Raw genomic sequence first — 21165 nt, 5'->3', positions numbered from 1 at the left:
TGGGCTTAGTTGCTCTGTGGCATGCGGGATCTTCCCGGACTAGGGCTCTAACCCATGTCCCCTGCATTAGCAGGCGGATTCTTAACCACTGCGCCACCAGGGAAGTCCTGCTGCATGTTTTAAAACATTCTTTCGTATAGAAAATGTCTTTAGTATGTGTCCTTTACCTACTTTGTGCAATGATTTCTTGCAGAACTTCAAAGAAGTCTGCATTAAAATGAATGCAAGCTTCTTAAGAAGTAATACATGTAAGAAGGCAAAAATAATTCCTTTTTGTTCTAATGCTTTACTTTGTTGACAACACAGTTTTAAGAGGAAACGGGAAACAACTTAAATAACTAGCAAACAATTTTTTTTTTTTAGGCCGTGCAGCTTGTGGGATCTTAGTTCCCTGACCAGGGATTGAATCTGGCCCTCAGCAGTGAAAGCTTGGAGTACTAACCACTGGACAGCCAGGGAATTCCCATTAACAATTTTAATATAAAGTATAAATCTGCACTGTCAAATATGGCAACCAGCAGACACATATGGCTGCTTAAATTTCAATTCAATAAAATTTAAAATTCACTTCCTCATTTTCACCAGCAATACTTTAAGCACTCACTGGCCACATGGGACTAGTGATGACCATATTGGATAGCGTAGATATAGAACATTTCCATCATTATAGAAAATTCTATTGAACTGTGCTGACATAGAACACTCAGACTATGAAATACTATACAATATTTTAAAGGAATTCAGAAGACCTATATATACTGACATGGGAGGATACAAGTTTTTTATTTGTTTTTAACTTTTTATGTACCTGATTACTGACACATAGGGCCATGAGATTTTTATAATAATTTTATAAGAATGTAGTCATGTACAATGTGAATTTTTTTAAATAAATAGATTTTTTAAAAACCTTCCTATGAAAATAAAATTTATCAAGTTGTGAAGGGACACAGTGAGGAGATGAGGTCACTTCAACTTAATTTATTGGAGAAAGTTTTCATGGAAGAGGCAACACTGAGGCTGTCTCAAAAAGTTACCAAATAAAGGGATATAAGGCAGAGAAAAGAGGAAACTTATCTATGGGGCTGGATGGAAGAGTAAAGCCACAGATGAGGATTTAAAGTCCAAAGTACTCTGACCAGTTTTACGTTTGGGTAGTGTTATGAGAATTAAGTAATACAGCATATAATGAAAGCACTTTGTAAACTATAAAGTACTGTCTAAACTAAAAAGATTGTTGTAGGAATCAAAAAGCACAATCTGTATGCTTTGAAAATTGGTGTGCTTTGAAAACAAAATATATGTAAGATAACATTCTTTTTTATATAAAAATAAATGAAATTATTGATACATGCAATTATACAAATAAATGCCTATATAGTTTTACATATGCATTAAGACTGAATTAATAGAATATTTACTTGTTTCATACATCTAAAGAGTCACTGTTATAAATTATATTCTCATAATTATGCGACAAAAAAAAAGAAAATCAAAAACATCTACCCAGAAATATCATTCTACCTCACGATGACTTCGTTTTTCTTTTGCATAAGCCTGTGTCTTTCAAATAATCCACAAGCAAATAGCTCCATTCTGTAGATGAGAAATTATAAAAGACCATGTAATCAGCTGACAAAGGAACTGAAAACAAGCCCAGAGGAAATGCATGGCTGTTCTTACAAAGTCACAATGTACTGTTCTGTTTGCCTCCCACTCTCAAAGTGTATATTCCTGACATTTCTTGTCTTATAATTGGACTTTATGAATGAGAGCTGTAGGATGCTGTCTGGTGAATGATCTGAAAAGGATATGCTGAAACACAGTGGAGGTGCTGCAAACGCTGAATGTTAGATTTTGTGTGGGAACTTAAATAAGAGGCATGAATTAGAAATTCAGAACCCCAAATTTTAGTCTATATAAAATAAGGGGCTATTTTCTCAGTCCTTAATGGAGACTTTGAGTAAGTTTAGGTGACATATAATGTGGAAAGCTAATGCATAGGCTTGGATTTCAGACTAGTCCAGAGTCCCATGGCTCCCAGAATTTACCCTTTACAAATGCTCTGGCAAGAACAGAGGAGTCCAATAACTTTTCATCTCCTTTAATTTCGTTTCTTCATCCCAACTGCTGAGCAACTATTAAAACACACACTTATTAACATTTCTATAGCATGTTGTTCTTTCCAACGTGCATTCAATTTCATATCTCACGTGGTTCAGCTGGTGAATACCACCAGTTACTCAAAAATTAGTTTGCTGGGATTCTGGAAACAATCAATCATATTCAGTAAACTTTTCCTGTGTTCCTACTATGTGCCGCATGAGAACCAGCAGCTGGACAGTTTTATTCACATTCAGATGGGCCACAACAAGGATTCTCTTTTATTGGCAAAAAATACTGGGGAAAAAGAAAGCATTTCTGAAGCAAGGCAGGCAGGAATCAAAAAGTAGGCTTGAAAAAATTCTCCAAGGAAACAGGCCATTATGTTAATGGTCTCTGTCTCTGGGTGGTAACTTTGTGGGTTTTTTCCCTTCATTATGCTTTTTTCATACTTTCTAATTTTTTTCTACAATAGGCATATATAACGTATAAACAGAATATAATAAAGGAAAAATCTTAAAGGAAAGAGTCTCCAAAAGACTATACAAAACAAGGAAGAGATTCAAATGTAAATAAGTCCATTGATTGGTATAGTTGACTGCCAATCATATTGATGGACAGCATGACTCCAGCTACTTAATTGATTGTTTTTTCTAAATCAAGCATTGGGACTCAGCCTTTGGTAAGAAGGAAGTATACCATTCACCTTATGAAGGTATTAATTCTTCCCAGACTCTAGGACTTTGCTCTACTGAAAGAAGAATTCATGCGACACCTCTTCCCCAAAGCCCTAAAATAACTTGAACTTTTCATTTGTTTATATCAAAGGTAAGCATGAGACCCTGAGGAGAATAACATTGTATTGTGGATTAATACACGGCATTTACAGGCTAAAAACAACCACCACATCAACAACAACAACAAAAAATAGAAAATTCAGCCATTACCTTTTGTTTTTACGTTTGTGTGAACCTTTCTGCCATTAGAAATTTCTAGGCCCAGCTAAGTTCTGGTTAGTAAGAAAATCAGAGGGAGCCCCCAGTATATGAAAGAGCCATTCATTGAGGGCTGAGCACGAAAGTCCTCAGTCCACAGTGAGTTATCCTGTGCACATACCCTCCAAGTACAGATGGCTCCTCGGGGCAGGAATTAGAGATGAAGAGAGAAATGGCTCTCCCACCGAATACAGTACGTTAATTCACTTAGAAGGCACAAGGGTGTGTCTGCTGTACTGACTTTTCCGAAGCACAAAATTTGGCCCTATTTCTAGTTATAGAAAATATGTTTACTCCTTAAAATGTGCCTCTAAATGTCCCCCAAGTGAAGGCCATGGCTTATCACCAAATTCTAAGAGAGCTGCTCGCTGGTTTGAAAACACTTGAGGCCACGTGGGTCTTAGAGACACTGGAGGCCCAGACGTCACCTTTGTCTTCACCCTCCCCCCAGAGCTCCCAAGAGCAGGCAAGGCCTTTCACTCACGAGTTCTGGCAGTTGGCTGAGGCCTCCCTGAGGAGAAAAGAAAGGGGGGAAACTGTGCTGGGTGAGGTTGGCCTCTTCTAACGCTTATTAATAGAGAACATGTGGGCTGAGGCAAAGGCGGGGGCTGGGGTTGCTGAGTAAACAGGATGGGATGAGAAAGAAAATGATGCTTTTATATTCTTGTCTATTATAGATCCAGGACGGCTCTTTAACGGAGATAAAAGGGAGAGACAGATTTAAAGGAAGTCACTTCCAAAACTAAACGTGCTGACCACTGATGTCTACTTTCCCATTCCCCATGAAAGGGAGCTGTGTGGTCAACCGGCATGGCTAACCAGCCTGCTAACCAGATTTCACGACGGTTTTCCTGATCTGTGGCTCTGTTACACCTCTATCATTTAAGAATTCTATTTTAGACCTTTCGTTTATTTATCCATTCCGCTAATGTGAATCGAGTGCTACTATTGCCAGGCCCTGTCTGGGGCCCTGTGAACACAGCAGTGACCAAAACAGCCTTCATGGACAGTCTAGAGAGAAAGACGAGGAATGAAGAATTAACATACACGAGTGCAGATCGTGACACCAACCAGACGCAGGTGCCAGGGGAGCCAGGAGAGGAAGTATTAATCCAGACGTTGTCCGGGGAGGGGTGGTCAGGGAGTGCACCCCTGCAAAGAAGTCCATGACACCTGAATTGAGCCTGGAGTTAGCCAGCTGGAGAAGGGAGGGGAGGGCTTAAGGCTTGACAGAACAAGAACGTTGCAAATGGGGGTAATAGTGCTGTTGCTTAGAGTTAGGGATGAGCGAGAAGACAGCGGTACCCCAAGGACTTTAAGGAAGGATGTTATAGAAACTACACAAAAAGTATGCTGGTGTTTCAGAGAACATCCAGGTAAGATGCCACACTTAGAGGAGGAATGAGAAACAGGGCTATTTGCATTTGAAACTTTCTTCCATATGCTGACCTATTTTTTGACTCAAGCCCATAAATGCCTTTTTTATAGAAAGGGAATTAAAGGCTATGAGGCAAGCAGATATGTAAGGGAGGTTTTCCTTTCTTTATAGAACAATGCTGATATTTCTACAAATATACTAAGTGTTTAAAGTGTCTTCTTAAGTATGTTTGCCCCTGTAGTCCTAGAAGAAGCATTGCTAAGATAAACCATCACATTTTAAATTTTGTGTTGACGTCCGAATATCAGGAAGTTTTCTTATCATTAAAGTTTAATTTTTAGTGCTACATATCTATATCTATATTATACCTATCATACATACTGAGTATTTGGAAGATTGCTATATAAAGTTGAATCTTCCCCAAAATTTTAAACAATACACAGAAAAGTATCTATGATGAAGTTTTAACCACAGAAAACATAGCTAGTGTTGCAGGACTGAACTGTTATAGATTTTTTTTCACTTATCAATTTTATTTCAGACAATATAAAAGAATGAGAACTTTGTCAGTATAAAAAAACACTTTATTTCATGCCATTATTTCTTTTCAATCTGCTAGCTAAAAACATGTCCATATCAAGCTTTTGTTTCTTCATCCTTATTATAGTCTCCATAAAAATCATTAGAAATACGCTGTCTCAAAAAGAGAAGCTGATTCCTCTCCTGTCCAAATTGTTAGTTTTCTGATTGACTTTGAAAACCAAAACTTTACGCTCTTTGAGGGAAAATAATCTATTTTTCCAGAGAATTTCAATCTGTCAGTCACTCTGATAGACGCATAGCTCCTACTGTATTATTTTTTGCTTCAGCTAACATATGTTAAAACAAAATCGTTTTTAAAGCTGAAGACAATTCAACATTCTGATTAGCTCCAAAAGTTCTGCAGTCAACCAGCGACTGCCAAGTTTCTCCAATGTAAGCCATTATCCTGACTCGTTTTCTTCAAGGATCAGACAAGTGTGTGTGTGATCTGCCCCTGAAATAAGAGTTGCATCCAAATGTTCCATCTTAGCCAAGAAGTAAGAGCTACTAAGTGTGTAACGTGTATATTTTTCATTTTACATGTCACAGAAAGATACTTTAGCGCCAAGACAAGAGATGATTAAGAAGGGGAAAAGAAGTTCAGGAAGTCTTCACTTTTCATCATTTTTAGTCAATGATCCATTTGTATGTTGGCCAAAAAGTATTGCTACAATGAATTACTATATGCAGGCAGAGGCTACAATTTTCACTGATATTTCTTCTTGGGGACTAGAGAATTCAGTGCTTTGGTCAAAAGTATAGATGGAGTTTAGATAGTTGGGGATATTTTTCAACAATTCTGTTTCACAGAAATACTGCTATGAAAAACTGTTTTTGTTTATGCTGAAACAAGTTTTTGTGCACACCGAGTCTTATACAAGTCAGTCATCCAAAAGAACAGGGCTGTCTGGAAACATGGCCAAGGTCACTAAGTTGCTATCCTGAAGGAAGAAACCTGATTAAAATGTTAAGCAAGTCCGTTGAAAAAACTGAGGGAACTAGCTTACTTGCCTGCTTTTTCTGCCTCCCTTCCTCCCTCCCTTCCCCCTTCCCTCCCTCCCTCCTCCCTTCCTTTCCCCCTCCTCTCTCTGTCTCTCTCTTTTCCTTTTTCTTTTTTTTTAATCCAGATATCTTTAGCCTGAAGCCTGTTTGTTACATGTTTCTGTGACTCATCGGCATTAAACCACACGTCTGTCAGCCAGAATAGTTATAGCATACCAATTATTTAAATTGTCAGAACCCTCAGGTAAAAATGCTTCGGGGGCCAAAAAGCAGCAAGTCTCTTCAGCATGTAAAGTTATTTCTCCCTGGGGCTTTCCTCTGACTCGGAGGGACAAACACACTTAAACTTTGAGCTGGAGCTCCTTTCTTGCCATCTGGAAATGGACGTTCTGAAAGACATTGTCAGTAACCCACCGCTCCCTGGAGGTGAGCCAGGGCTCCGGGGAGACTAGGCAAGAGGAAAGGCAGATGCTAGACCTCTCATTCTCAAAAGTAGCTGCTCAACGGAGTCACCTGGAGAGATTTTTAAAAACTATTTGGTTGGCTGGGTTCAATATAATTGGCCTTGGTATTTTTAAAAGCAGCAAAGCTTGAGGATCACTGTAATAAAGTATATGAATTTCATATTTAGGTCTTTTAGATAAATTAAGGTTAAAAAGAAACCTCTCATCTGGAGAGCTGGAAAATGAATACAAAAAAAAAAAAAAAAAACAGAAAGAAAGAGGAACAGTTCTTACTACAGCGGTCTTCATAATTATTTTGTTGTCATGGCCACCCATAAATCCATTAAGGTTATTAATCAATTTACTTGGCCCTTCTTCAGAAGCCCTATGTCAGAAATTTTACATCTGAACAACTGCAAACACCTCTCAGTACAGACACCTTGTTGTTTCTTTGCTTCTCAGGCCCCCCCTGCTAGAGAGGAATAGAAAATTAGGTTGCCAGGTACAGTACTAGTGAGCTGTCCTTTTCAGGGGGCCAGCCCTAACCCAGATCCAGCAATTGTGGCCTGGCAGGATTGTGGTCCCGGGGACTCCAGATCTTCCCATTTTTTCAAGAGAAGCCAGAAATCTTTGTATTTATGTGAAGTCTTCCAATTTCTAAATGTTGGCAAGTAATTCAATTGTGAACAATCTAAACACATCTGCCAACCAAACTCAAGCTGCCAGTTTGCAACCTCTAGCCAGGAAGGCTCTTCCTCATCTCACCATCTCATGTTCATGTGGCTAACTTGTACTCAGCTTTCAGTACTCTCTTCTGGAGACAGTTCTCTTGAACTGCCCTTCTCCCCACCCCCAGCCTGTCCTTCACCCCCAGCCTAGTGCTCCAAATCTGGGCACTAGAGCACACCTCACCTCCAAAGCTTATCTCCCTACAATGTATCTCTCTTCCCTAACAGCTATCCTCCCCTTGAGGGCAGAAATAGTGTCTTCGTCTATTTTAGGAGGTTATTGAACAAATGTTTATTATATGCTTACTATGTGTACCTATAAAAATTTAACAAATTCAAATTATGGTCCCTCTGAAATATAAATGAAGAACATACACACTAGGGAAGAAAAGTTTCCTTCAAATAGATGTCTTTACCTTCGTGATTTGCATTTTCTCCTAGATCTAACTTCCTTGTGAGCATCCTCAGAACATCTCCATACAGCATATTTATCTTTCGAGTGTTGCTTAGTGGTTAAGAGAGTGGCCTTGGAAAGTCAGTATGGGTTCAGATTTGGGCTCTGCCACCTGGGTGGCCTTGGGCAAGTTACTTGACTTTCTTATTCTAAGTTTACTTTAAAAGTATTTAAACTGGGGGTAATAATAGAACCTGTCTTAAAGGGTTGTTGTGAGGATTAATTATGCCAACAACTACCTACTGTGCTGGGCCATTACTATTACCAATGATTGAACACAGTGCCCTCTAAGAACCCTGCAGCATAAGCATTAATATCCCCATCTTATAGATAAGGGACCAGTTAGGCTCTGATGCCAACTGCCCAAGGTCACTCTGCTAGTGCATTACAGAACTGGGATGTGAACACAGATCTGCCACCAAGCCTGTTGCTTTTCCAATTAAATTAGAGAAAATTCAACTCAGTCTTCCCAGGTGTTTGCCAACACTTAAAACCCGCTCCCACACATTAAGCTAGCCCTGTTCGCCTTAACAAGTACCCAAGTGCAAGTAAATTTCTTTCATCATTAATAATAATAAAAGCTAACACTGTTGAGCTCTCTGTTGTGCTAACATGTGTCTTTCATTGTCTTCTTTAATCTCTGTGAGGCACTGATTATTATTTTCAGATGAGAAAATTGAAACCCAGAATGTTAAGGCACTTGCCCAAGGACACAAAGTAGTGTTTAAGCCTAGACTCCAAAGCTATTAAGGGTCCTTAACCTCTGTGCCATGCATTGGGATTTCCCAGACCAATACAATTTCATAAAAAAATAATAATAAAATTATGAACCAACTTCCCAACTCTTTATTTTAATCCCATCAACTCATAAAAGAAAGAACGTGCTAGCACAAAAACCATGGAGAGTTCATAATCTCAGAACAAAATAAATACATTTAACTTTATGAAAAGTTCCAGACACTGTTTTGCTTTGTTTTAACTTTTCTGTGCAAACTGGTGGAATCTTTGTCTCCACCATTGTCTCCCTGCTCCCTGCCTCCCTCCGTTTTCCCTTGTCCTTCCCCACCTGGTCACCTGCAGCCCTTTCACTTCATCATTTCTTCTCTTTGACTGTATTCCTCCTACTCATTCCTTCCTTCAGAGCCATGATAATTGCCCCGCAATGAGGCTTGGAATCATCTGAACTGGGAGGAGGAAACTCGGACGCCAGGGTGGGAAGGGGGTTGGTCCAACCGAGGCAATGGGGAAGTGGCCCAGCAACCAGGACGTGGATGCGGAGCAAGTGGTTGTGGAGGGAGGCTGTGGTGCACTGTGGTATGCAATGCACAGTCCAGGAAAAGGCCCCCTGTCCTGCCCTGTCCCTGGAAGGCCAGGACAGCAGGCAGCCCCACCTTCTTAACCCCTAGACAGAGGGAGGGATGAGCCTGTGGCCAGAATAAGGCCCAGTGACAAAGAATGTTCGAGTAGCCCTGCCAACCGACCCACAGTACCTCCTAAGTGAGTTCCTCCCACAGACTCCCCCAAACATCAATAGGTAGTTTTGCGTCATGTGACTAACACCCAGAAGGATGTTTAACCTGCAATGTCTATTTTAGTGAGTTCTGCTGACATATTAGCAAGACAAGATTTCGTTCTCTTGGGGGTGTGCAGGGTTGAGGGAAAGGGGGAAATGAAGGAAGAGGAATTCACCAAATCAAAAAAAAGTCAAAACCTGCCACCCCCACCCCTTGTATCAGGAAATGTGCACTTCTTTTATGCCCAATCTGTTCTGACCCTGTTTGACTTAGGTCAATGCAAGTATTGACCTGATGAAGTTAATTCTACAGAACAATGGAATTGAGTTAGCAAGGCCTCATCCTATTACCTTTTAATAACAAATTAATTTTTTCCCCCTCTCACAGTGAGTTCCTGACACTTTCAACTATTGGTGTTGCTAGTGAAAAGGGCTGAATTAAAGATGCAACCAAGTGCATTTCTTAAAACTCTTTGGTGGGTTTAGGGACATTTTACTTCTTTTCACAGAATGTTTCCCTTTCCCTACTAACTAACTTAAAAGGATAAAATGTGTACATGGGGATGTGGGCAGGATTTGACCTCTAAATTCAGGAGCTGGCTTACTAATTCAGTCACGTTTGCTATTAGATTCCAAGAGGCATCTGCCAACAGAAAGCTGATAACATTCTTTAAAAGTCATTCCTGAAACATCTTCTATGATATATTTGTAAATACAAAAGAATTAGGAAGCAATATTCATTTTATCACCAGAATTTTGTCTGAAAGAATAAAACAAGCAAACACACTTAAATGCACACACAAGTAAAAAAATTAGAAGGAAATATACCAAAAAGTTAGCAGTGGTTACCTTTGGATGTTGAGATTAGGAGCAGTTTTATTTCATTTTATTTTATTTTATTTGCCTGGGTCTGCTTTATAACTTTTCTACTTTTAGTAAATATTTGTCTTTTATTAGGAAAAAAGTTTTTTTTTTTTTAACAGTTAAAGCTATTTTGTTTCTTTTAAAGAACTCCAGATTCTTCCCTATACCCTGCATAGCTGGGTGTCAACTCCTCCCCATCCCTGCAAAAGACTGAAGATTTATTCTCTGAGAGTGAAACAGAGGGTCTCTGGGCTGGGGAGACCAGGCATAGCTGAGGACAGAAGTGCTATAGTGAGTCAAAGGGTAAAGATGCCAAGAAACCCCACATGCACACCACACCAACACACACACCATCAGTGCTCTTTCTACACTCCTGCCACACCTTCACCTGCTAACCAAAAGCTGGAAACATCTTCTCTGACAACCTAAAAGGGAAAAATCTAAAGATACTGACCCTAGAGTTTCCCCAGCTAGAAGGTTTAGCCACGTGGCCTCCCAGCAAACCTCAACAAATTCCCAAGAGCTTAGACCTGAGCAGACAGGCAAGACTGACACTCTGCTCAGAAAAGCCTCTAACATTAAAATAGTATAAAACAAATGAGTAGAAAATAGGAATTTGAATCAAACAAAGATTATACAATGAGAAGAAAACTTAAAAAGGAAAAATTAATACTATCAGGTAAAGCACTGAAATTATGAAACAAGGATAGAATTTTTTTCATGAACATTCAGAAAACAAACAAAAAAAGGATTACTGGAAATCAAAAACATGAAAAACACAGTAGGGTTGGAAGATAAAACTATTCCAGAAAATAAAGCAAAAAGACCTAAAGATAAAAGAAATAGAAAATAGAAAAGACAGAGGTGTAATATCCAAAGAATAGCAGTTCCAGAAAGAACAAATAAAATGGAAGGTAGGAACTTACGATGAAATAATTTTCAAGTTTTTCCTAGTAGAGAGAACATGAATTTTCATATTCAAAAACACTTACTGAGTATCCAGCAAAAAGGATGAAAACAATCACACACTAAAGCATATTATAGAAAAACGGAATATCACTGACACGAAAAAAGATCTTACAAGATTCTAAAGAGAAAAAAAAAAAAGGTCACAATAAAAGATCTTCAGATTTCTTGATAACAACACTGGAAACTAGAAAGCAATAGAGTAAAGCCCTCAACATTCTAAAGGAAAATGATTATTAACGTGGAATTTTATATCTAACCAAATCTTCACCATGTATGATGGTAGAAAAAAAAGACATTTTCAGAATTACAAGTTTTCTAAACAGTTGCCTCTCCTCCATACTTTCTCAGGAAGCTAGAGAGTTTGGTCAGTAAACCAGAGAGAAGAAGGCATGGATACAGGAAGCAGCGTTTCACCCAGAGGAGTGGTGACAGGAATCCACAGGGTGGTGATGGTGTGAATCTACGAGGACAACCAGTCCAAATTGGTACGAATCATAACGCCCCTGGGCAGAATCTGCGTGGAGATAAAATTGGTAGAATGTGTGATGTCTGCACATCTTCAGGGAAGACAAATACCAAAGACTGAATTGATTAAAGTAAAACAAAACACATAGAAAATAAAGCAAATGGGAAGGTAAGATAATTATCAGGGAAAACAGAAGTTGTGCAGAAAAAAAAAAAGCAATATCATAGTTTATAAAATGACTCAGCTGTGAATAGTCATTGTAATGTAAACCCTAGCGCTGACCAAACAAAAATTAGAACATAATTAAATTGGGAGGAGAGGGGGATGAGAAAGGTGGTATGTGAGTGAGTGCAATGGGGGCAGGTGGAGAGAAAGCTTAACGTCATCTTTTAGAGTGGAAAGCTATTAGTTGACACCTACAACTGAAAAAGCAAGAAGTTAGCAATATAAACATGTTATATGGAAACACGGAGGTAAATATAAAAAGCAGTAGCCGATACACGAAAGTGATTCCTTCCGGCGAGAAGGAAGTAGGGGGCCGGGAGGTAGAGAACTATCACTTTTCCTTATAAACAGAATAGAACCATTCTATTCTTTAAGCTATGGGCACGTATAACCTTGATATAAGAATTAAAAAAACAAAAAACTAAAAACTTAAATGGAAAAGGTAGAACTGGCTTTTACAGCTATACATATTTGGATTGTAGCACTTCTCTAGATCTGACCATACTTAACTTCCTTAACCTCTCTGAGCCTGTTTCCATCTGTAAAATCAGGACAGTGATGGTTGTGAAGACTGAATGAGGGTTAATGTGTAAGGTCCTTTTCCCATATTGGGAAATGTCAGTTAATGTCAGCTCCCATGTCAAATGACCAAGGCTCCCAACTCTCACGTGGCCATCGTAGGAGTCTAGCAACCAGAGTCTTTCTGCCCTTAGAGTTCTCATTACACCAGTGCCCAATTGTTTCAAGAGAGACTTTAGATCAATGTTTCTCAGTCAAGGTACAAACTCCTTTCAAAGGAGAAACAAAATAAAACACCAAACTCTTAGGGATCTAGCGCTGACTTAGATTATTTTTATTATAATGTTATTTAAATATTATTATTTGTGTATCTATTAACTCCTTCTAGACATAGAACTTAAGCAACAGTAAAGCAGGGACTTCTTAGGTGGCAAGGTGGTTAAGAATCTGCCTGCCAATGCAGGGGACATGGGTTCAAGCCCTGCTCCAGGAAGAATCCCACATGCTGCGGAGCAACTATGCCCATGAGCCACAACTATTGAGCCCGTGTGCCACAACTACTGAAGCCCATGCGCCTAGTGCCCATTCTCCACCACAAGAGAAGCCGCTGCAATGAGGAACCCACATACTGCAATGAAGAGTAGCCCCCGCTGGCAGCAACTAGAGAAAGCCTGTGTGCAGCAACAAAGACCCAATGCAGTCAATAAACAAATAAAATAAATAAATGTATTTAAAACAAACAAAAAAAAACAATAAAGCAAAACTAAATTTAAATGAAAACCAAGTCACAAAATCAGTAGAATTCAAACGAACACTAATACAACATAATGTGACAGCTGGTGACATTTTACTGAAACCAAATCAGGGCTCTTCAAGAGCAGGGGTCCCCAATCCCCGGAAGCTAATGCCTAATGATTTGAGGTGGAGCTGATTTAATAATAATAGAAATAAAGTGCACAATAAATGTAATGCACTTGAATCATCCCGAAACCATCCCTCCCTTCCTCCCCCTCACCACCCCTGATCCTTGGAAAAATTGTCTTCCATGAAAACGGTCCCTGGTGCCAAAAAGTTTGGAGACCGCTGATCAAGAGCACACACTATCGCAAGATCTATGGGTCCTCACAACCAGGCCACTGGGTGCTAGGTTATGACCCAATTTCTCCCAGCTTTTCTGCGAATCCTTCAATAGCTGGCTGGGGAGTTCTTCAGCCTTTGCATGGTACTAGTGTGTCTCTTACGTGATCTTTTCTTGTTAGCTGGGTACAATGGAAGTTAATACAATTTGGCACCAATTCAATCATAAACAGAAACTCAGGCTCAAAAATTGAGGAAAACCCTAAATTTAAAATCATCATGGAGGGAATTCCCTGGCAGTCCAGTGGTTAGGACTCCACCCTCTTACTGTTGGGGGCCCAGGTTGAGTCCCTGGTGGAGGAACTAAGATCCCACAAGCCGTGCAGCGTGGCCATTAAAAAATTTTTTTAAAAAGCAATCATGAAAAACTAGAAAATTCTTGAATGGAACTCCTTGGTCGTTAGTTAAGGTCTCCTGGGAAGCCTAACTCAAAGTCAAGGGTAAGGCCTTTCCAGTCAGCAGGCACTATGCTCTGTGCCCCCACCCTCTCCCCTCTCCACAGTGCCCAGTCAAAACTGCTGGTTTCATTATGCTTGTATCATACCCATGGGATCTCTATTAAGCTCTCAAGAAGATGTCCTTCTTTCTATACCCAATTGTTCCTCATTCTATTTTACTGGTTGTGATACGTCCTTGGTTTACTTTCTTTTTTAAAAAATTTGCTTCCTTTTTCAAAATATATATGATGTTATTGATCTCATACACAGGACAAGAACCATGTTATCTGACCTGTCAAAGGACACAACTTCACCTTATAATAGAAAATATTTGCCAACTTCTTTGATGCTAAAAAAAATCTGTGTATTTTAGTAGAATTTAATACATATGTTTCTGATGTATTCAAAACAAACAGTGAGATACAAACTGCTATGTATAAAATAAATAAGCTACAAGGATGTATTATACAGCACAGGAAATGTAGTCAATATTTTATAATAACTTTAAATAGAGTATAATCTGTAAATATATTAAACCACTATATGGTATGCCTGAAATGAATATAATATTGTAAGTCAACTATACCTCAATTAAAAAAAAAAAAATACAAACAGAAAACTGTCCTTTTGCAGTATAACCTGTTATCCAAGGTTTTAGAGACTTTCCTAGGAAGAGAGGTGGTGCTGTCAAAAGATAAAAAGATATACCATATTCAAACTTTCCCAATCCAGCCTCTGTTCTTATCCCACAACCTAGGCCGTTAGACAGAAGGATAACTTCAGACAGGGCAGGCTGTATTCTCTAGACACACACCTCCGGTCACATGTGTTCTGTGGCAGGGGCCAGGGTGAAATGTCCTTTCACAGTTCAGGACGTCTCTTTTTTTGCAATCACAGCTGTTAGGACAGTTTGGGCAATCATGGCCATTTCGGGGGCTCCATGGCCATTTCAGGGGCTCCAGTTTGCTGCAATGCATAGAAGGAAGGCTCAAGCAGTTGTCTCCGCTCACACCAAAAAGACCTAGGGCTACAGATTCAGTTGTTCCATAAAAACTTATGGCAACTGCCATGTGAGCGTCCATGTTTCTGTTAGACAATGTGAGGGATGTAAAGATGAGGGAGACATCTACCTTGCCCTATAGAAGCACACAATCTACAGGAGGGATAGCCTCAAAAACAAAGAACGGCAAAGCAGTATGAGAAATGCTGACTGATAATATAACGTGCTATGGGAGCACAGGAAGGAGTAGCTCAGCTTATCGGGAGCGAGTGACTTTGAGCTGGTCTTCGGGCTGAGTTAGAGTTCCTCAGCTTAACAAGGGTGGGTGGGGGAAGGAGTCCGGGCAGAGAATGCCGCGCGGAGGCATAACAAAGCTCAGCGCATGCAGAGAAGAGTAAGTAGGTCTGGGATTACATAATGGAGAGTAGATAAAAATAACCAGAAAAGACATCCTGGGGTAGATGATTAAATTCGGACTTTTCCTATGGGTTTTAATTTGGTGTGTGTGTGTTTTTTAATGTGATATATATATAACACATAAAGACATATAATCTATATAACATATAAACGTATAATATATATGACAATATTTGTGTAGATAAAGCATTGTTCTAGATTTCGGGGGTAAAGAGAGAATTTTTTGCAATGCTTCCTAAAAGAAAGATACACAAAGCAAATAATAACTCATAGGAAGTAATTGTATAAGGAACCACAATAGTATCTACAAAGTATTGCTTATGGTTTTTCAATGAATAAAATCTAGACTAGCTAGAAGGATGGATAGACTACATGTCCTTTAAACAATTCCCTCATAGATAACATTTCTATCAAGCAGAATAGAAATGGGCAAAAAAATGGTTGATTTCATAATCTTTGCAAATTCTTAAGTCTGAAGTTAGTTTTCATGGCAACTGGTAGGCATTGAAGAGTTATAATCTGTGAGCTGATATAGTTAATATGTATAAATTTTAAGAGGGCAGCGGAAAGAAGAGCTGGGACATCTTTGACAGATCCATTCTCTAAGATGGAAAAACAAAAACAAAAAGGCATAATTAAATTAGGTAGTAATGGCAGGCATGTAGGAATCTACAGATATTAAAGTGATAAAATTGATAAGCTTTGTGACTGGGGAGTGAGAAGAAGTGAGAGGAATGAGATTTCTGGCTTGAGTATCTGGGTGAGCTTTAGTTCCCTTTCCTAGAATAGTAAAGAAGAGATTGAGAGAGGCGGATATGATGGTGAGTTCTGATAAAACTTGACATTAAGACATGATGACAGATTGGATGTAATTCATCTTTTTAATACGAGAAGAATAATACTGAGACAGTCATGGGACCATACATTGCTACAGACACATTATGAGGCAATATGGCAGTATCCAATACAATATTAAAATGCACACAGTGCATGACCCATCAATTCCATTTCTCAGTATCAACCTCACTAGGAAGAATGTACAAGGATGTACGTTGCAGCATTGTTTGTAATATAAAAAATTCAAGTTACTTAAACATCCATTGGGACTTCCCTGGTGGTGCAGTGGTTAAGAATCTGCCTGCCAATGCAGGGGACACGGATTCCATCCCTACTCCAGGAAGATCCAACATGCCACAGAGCAGCTAAGCCTGTGCGCCACAGCTATTGAGCGTGCGCTTTAGAGCCTATGAGCCACAACTATTGAGCCCATGTGCTACAACTAATGAAGCCCATGCACCTAGAGCCCGTGCTCCAAAACAAGAGAAGCCACGGCAGTGAGGAGCCCGCACACCACAACGAAGAGTAGCCCCCACTTACCGCAACTAAAATGAAAGCCTGCACACAGCAAAAAAGACCCAACACAGCCAATAAAATTAATTAATTAATTAATTAATTTTTAAAAAAAAGAATCTGCCTGCCAATGTAGGGGACACGGGTTCGATCCCCAGTCTGAGAAGATCTTACATGCCCAGAGCAGCTAAGTCTGTGCGCCACAACTACTGTAGCCCACGTGCCTAGAGCCCATGCTCCACAACAAGAGAAACCACTGCACTGAGAAGCCAGAGCACCGCAGCAAAGAATAGCCCCAGCGCACCACAACTAGAGAAAGCCCACAGGCAGCAACGAAGACCCAATGCCGCTTTCCCCGCCGCACCACCCTCCCCAAAATCCTTTGCTAGGAAATGGTTAAATAAACCATGATAGTGTTTCCAAACTTACCTAGTAATAAAATCACCTGGGATATTGACTGAAAATAGTTTCTGCAACCCCCTTCCTAGTCCTACTATGGAAATAGACTCTCTTGGGGAGGGCCCTGAATATTTCTGGGTGATTTTTACCATAAGGAAAGTTTACAAAAGAGTTATGAAAAGTATTTCCAAAACTATATCTAGAAACAAACAAATGCTAGGCAGGATTAAAAAAGAATGAGGGTAGAGCTCTGTGAAGCAACTCACAATGAGCTCCTAGATATATTGAGTGATAAATGCAAGGTGTGGAATGAACACACAGTATGATACCATTATGTAACCACAGACCCACACACAGAACAATATACTTCTAGAAGTAAATATGGGTTTGAGGGTGGTGATTTCAAAGGGAACTTATCTAACACAGACTTTTTTTTGTGATCAAAAAGTATTTGTGTATTAATGCTGCAATTAGAAGCAAATATTTATTTACTGTTGGTGTGGTTGAGGTGATGAAGGTAGCCTATGCAAAATATGATTTGTCCTAGACCATATACCCTGAAGCATATCCTGGGTAAATGTTATCTATGTAATAATTCATCAAATATTTGAAATTAATTCATCAAATAGTCTACATATATTAAGGCAGGTTCAGTGCTTTGAGGGGGCCAGACAAGGGAGGTGGCAAGGATGGGGAAGAAGGGCCCAGAAATTCCCTGCTACTTCCACATATCTGCCCATCTTTCGAGATTCAACTCAAACACTGTCTCTAGGATCTAGTTCCCACAACCTGAACTCATTTCTTTGTCTTCTAAACCCCACCCCAGTTCCTTCATCTACTTATATACACGTTTACAGGTCTTACCCCTCTTCCCACACTACCTCGACACCACTGCACTTCTTATTTCCCCAAACCCAGTGGCGACCTGCATACGTAGCTCTCAATACTTTGACTATTGAAGAAAATGCTTCCAGCTCTGCCTCAGAGGTCTGAGAATGGTCTTCTACTCTCCACTGTAATTACTGCTCTCAGTGGAAGTCACTTAGCCCTCTCTCCTCTCACATCCTCACCCCATCTCTCCCTCCTCCCCACTGCTGTCTACAATTCCTGCAATAAGAAACATATGTTTTCATTACATAATTAAAGCTGAGTTTCATAATTCAACCTCCCCACACCCAACCCCTCAGGAGAGCTGTAAAAAGCAAATGGTTGCATCCCATCCTTCTCAGAGCACAGGATGGGCAGGAGCGGGAGGAGAGAGAGAGTAAAAGGTGAGGGACAGGGGTGGGGAATAGAAACTGTTGATTCCTTACAAAGGAAAAGCGGGACAAAAAGGGGGCTTTTTTCATGTCTGCCACTTCAGTCACCCACAACCACTCCCACTTCTGATCTCCATGACTATCTTAATAAGAACAATCTTGACATGAGACAGCTTATTTCAAGGCTTTCCTCTTGAAGTCAGTCCACCCATGGAGATGGGGAACATCGTTCGACAGGGTCGCCCTTCAATCATGTCATGAGTGGCTCGCTTAGAGGCAAGGCTGAGGACACTCTCCAAGAAGTTATGCCATGTCTCCATGTGGTTCCAGACTAGCAACCACAACAAAACGGACAAACCATTGTTCTTTATACCAATCGTATGCTCTGGAACATCATGTCTTTTGGCATTAGTGCCGTGATCTTTCTGTCCTAGCCCTCCCCCACAGACACATTGATTGTATTACTCCTTTAAGTTATGTATCAGCCCCGGGCCTGGTAGGAAACACTTGGTACCTCACATTGGGTAATTGAGGGAAAAGATAATGAAAGGACAATTTGTAAACAATAAGAGATGGTTCCCTACCTCTGTGCTTCCACCACGGGAGAGGGAGGGCTCACCGATCCCAGGGCGAGACAGCTGTGTGAGAAAGTTGCCCGACAGGTGCTGGGATCTTCCATCAGGGGAATAAATACCCCAATATTAGTCTTCTTCCTTTTGATTTCTTCCCTGTGTCCCCTTAGCCAAAGCCTACTGAAAGCTGGAGGGCAGGGGAGCCCATTGAAACGGTCCACAGCTAGACAGCCCCTAGGTCACGAGCAGATGGAGGTGCGTGCGTGGAGGGTGAATCTGGAGGGGCAGAGGGATGGTGTCCAGCACAACTTCATTGTCTGCCTCTTGCTCAAGACACCAAGACCAGTGGCATTTGGGTGGACAAAGCCATCTCCAGGCCAGAGCAGCACAGGCTTTCTGCCTCCTCTCCCATCATTCTTAACCACGTGACAGTGCTATGCTCAAGACGTGGGATGACACCCCTGCCCAAGTCTCAAACTATGTGCCCACCTCGTGCTTCCTTCTCTGCCTGGACCGCCCTCCCTCCCTTTCTTCTTGGAGAATTTCTACCCATCTTTCAAGGTGAGGCGCCAACATTTCTCTTTGAAGCCTCGCCTGATTGTGTCCTCTTCCCATGGGCTTCATCGCTCATATCTTCCTAATACTGAAGTGCTGTGAGCACACACTTTTCTTCAGGACTTTATTCATCTATGTTTTCCCTGCTGCTATGCTGAGCATGCTTCAGAGATGAAGGCTGCATCTCATCATTGCTAACAACCACCACGAATCATCATTTCCTGAAGACCTCATATAGTCCCAGCCCAGACTCTTTCATTCATGTTCTCTGTTCATTCTTTTGTCAATGAAGCAGACACCTTCTTTTTATCCAAGGTACCAGCGTAAAAACTAATGTTCAGCGAGATTGATCAGCTTGCATGACATCACTCAGCTAGTAAGCAGAGGTCACTTGAGCTGCTAACCTGGGATTCAAACCCGTGTCCCTGTAACTCCCAACCTGAACATTGAAACTGAAAATAACCACAGTGGTGGCACACTGCTTAAGAATCTGCCTGCCAATGCAGGGGACACGGGTTCAATCCCTGGTCCGGGAAGATCCCACATGCCGCTGAGCAACTAAGCCTGTGCGCCACAGCTACTGAGCCTGGGCTCTAGAGCCCATGCTCCCCAACAAGAGAAGCCCCTGCTGGCCACAACTAGAGAAAGCCCACGCAGAGCAATGAAGACTCAACGCAGCCAAAAATAAATAAATAAATAAGTCTTTTTAAAAATAAATAAATAACCACAGCGAACACTGCCCCTCAGCTTTGCATCCCCAGAGCTGGCCCAGGTCTGGATAATGCATGATTAGTGTCCAAGATATGTTTTTGAATAAACAACTGGAAGCATAACATGCTGACAGAAATCTTTTGACAGTGTGTATTTCTCCTGATATGAGCTGGTACATGCTCTTGACTTTCTTCAGTCTATCTCTAGGCTGATGGTTTATAGTCAAGTCCTGTGTTGCTGGTAAACTTTGTCTTGACTATGTTTAAGTGACTTTTCAGGACAGAATCACCAGCAAACAGAATCCCTTAGAAGACTAAGGTATTGGCTTTGCTCCTAGACTCCCGAGTTAGAAAATTTTCCCTAGGACTGGAACAACTGTGTATCAGGAACTTCTAGGCAATATGTCCTTGTATTCTTATATATCAACTGTGAGAGTGGAAGTGAAGGAGAATATTTTTTAAATTGATCCTGTTATTACAACAACAGCTGCCATAGATTGGGTACTTATTGTGTGGCCAACTCCATGCATGGTGCTTTACATACATTATTCCTAATTTTTTAGCAGCCCTGCAAGGTAGGTCTTACTACCCCATTTTACAGAACAGGAAACTGATGCTCAGTGAGCCTAAGTTACTTGTCCAAGGCATCCCAAACACACATAATATCTGACTCCAAATTCATGTGTACATTTCCATGGCTTTACCCTGACTGGAGAAAGAAAGAAATTAAACACCATCAGCTATAACAGAACCAACATTATCATGAGAATAATCCCTTAGAAACTTGGAAATTCTCTGGCTAATCAAAGTAATTCTAATTGTCAAATATAATTACAATTCACAAAGTCTCAGCATCTTTAAATAACATTTTTCTTCACATAATTACTTCATTTAAACTTTCCTTTTACATCTTTACAAAATAAAGTAGGTAAGAGCACTGTTACGATCCCATTTATGGATGAGGAGGTCAAAGCTCAGGGAAACTAAGCAGCAGGTAGCAAAGGGATTGGAACCCAGGTCTTTCAACTTTCTAACCTAGCAAACTCAAATGCAAAAGCATTTTTATTGTGAGTTTTTCAAATTTGAAA

The sequence above is a fragment of the Hippopotamus amphibius genome, chromosome 6 (assembly GCF_030028045.1).
Source record: "Hippopotamus amphibius kiboko isolate mHipAmp2 chromosome 6, mHipAmp2.hap2, whole genome shotgun sequence".
Lineage (NCBI taxonomy): Eukaryota > Metazoa > Chordata > Mammalia > Artiodactyla > Hippopotamidae > Hippopotamus > Hippopotamus amphibius.
This window is presented reverse-complemented; position numbering follows the sequence as displayed.